This window comes from Poromitra crassiceps (genome assembly GCF_964638095.1).
Source record: "Poromitra crassiceps genome assembly, chromosome: 21".
Taxonomy (NCBI): domain Eukaryota; kingdom Metazoa; phylum Chordata; class Actinopteri; order Beryciformes; family Melamphaidae; genus Poromitra; species Poromitra crassiceps.
The window spans coordinates 19861553-19863096 of NC_139638.1; the positions used below are offsets into that span (position 1 = coordinate 19861553).

At 40.9% G+C, this 1544-nt stretch overlaps 1 protein-coding gene across 1 annotated transcript in view; it reads right to left on the reverse strand.

The window, feature by feature from the left end:
* csgalnact1a (chondroitin sulfate N-acetylgalactosaminyltransferase 1a) overlaps window positions 1-257 on the reverse strand; it is a gene marked incomplete at its 3' end in the record, with an annotated part of 50580 nt that extends 50323 nt beyond the window's left edge. Inside the window, exon 1 of the mRNA XM_083657784.1 lies at window positions 216-257. The remainder of the gene's footprint in view (window positions 1-215) is intronic.
* Between the last annotated feature and the right edge of the window lie 1287 nt (window positions 258-1544).

A 1544-nucleotide genomic window follows, 5' to 3' on the forward strand; every position in this document is an offset into this window, starting at 1 on the left:
CAAGCATGCTATACTATCACAGCAATATAGCTACAGGTCAGTGATGCCCTGGACATACACACACGCCACGCAGTCGGACAATGTCATCGTGAACTCAAGTAGGCTACCACAGTAAGTTCCATAGAAGCATCAATGGAATATTATTTTTCCTAAGCTATACATGTGCTGTCACAGTCATACAGTTTGAGCAAACGGTCCCTCCTGGAACAACTTACCTCGTTCGTTGTGTCCAGGTCTCGGTGCTGCGGTCCCGTCCTGCAGCCATCCACAGGCGGTCTGACAGGCGCGACTCGCGTTGGTCCAGGGCAGGCGCGCTGTGAGGGTATGTACTACTGCGTGCCGAGCTGCGTCAAGCTAGCCACACCTACACGGACTAACGCAGGAAATTAAGAAATCTCGCCTTCAAAATAAAGGCATAAACCTTTGAGGAAAACATAAATACATAGATAAATAACTAAATAAATAACTAACTAACTAAATAACTAAATACATAAATAAATACATACATACATACATACATACATACATACATACATACATACATACATACATACATACATACATACATACATTCATACATACATAAATTAATAAATTAATAAATAAATACATATTCTACAGGTTCTGGACTCTGTCCCACAGTGGATGATATTTTGCTGTAGGCTTACACCATATTATGGTAGGCTATGTGTTAAATAGGCCTCCAGAACATTACAATAACAAAATGTCAACATTAGGTTAACACTGCTGTAGCGTGGCCTAAATGTGGAGTGAATGAATGAATGAATGACTTTATTTGACAATATATAAATAACATGTGACAGAAGCACAGTCTGGGATACTGCCAAGGATAGACACAAAAAAGCTCAGAGCTTATTTCCATTGTGGTCCTTGTAGGGGGGTGAAACTTGATCTGGAAACAATGTCATCAGACTTCATTGATTCCCCCATAGTGAAATGTTCTGTTTACTTGTAGGTGGGTGAGAGAGCAGCGTCACCCAGGATCTCGATAGGGATCCAGTGACTGGCTCAAGGACACTTCAGCAGGGAGGACGTCTGCTGTCTCGGGGCTTGAACCCACGTCATCGAATGAAGCATACAGCCTTCAAGCAGTATGCCACCCACAACTAAAACAGATAGTTAAATATTATACTGTTAACACACTATATATTTTTTTTTATATTATATTGAGATGATATAAAGCCTACAAAATGAGATCATATAGCCTACAAATAAAATGATTTACTATTCACAGATGCATCCCTAAATGTATCCATTCATTCAGTGATCCAGCCAGGGCTGAAGAAGGCAGGGAAACATCCTGGACAGCTCACCACAGAAAATAACTCGCACTACAATTCACCACATTATTTGTTATTTTCCTTGTCTGTTTTACTGAAACTAATACCACTGGTGCGGTGTGTGTTAGGGCGTTGGCATAGTGGCTCAGCACTGTCGCCTCACAGGAGACTTTGCTGACGTGTGGAATGTGATAGCCTCAGAATTTGACTTCTCATTTGTTTCACTCAATGATATAGTCTCTG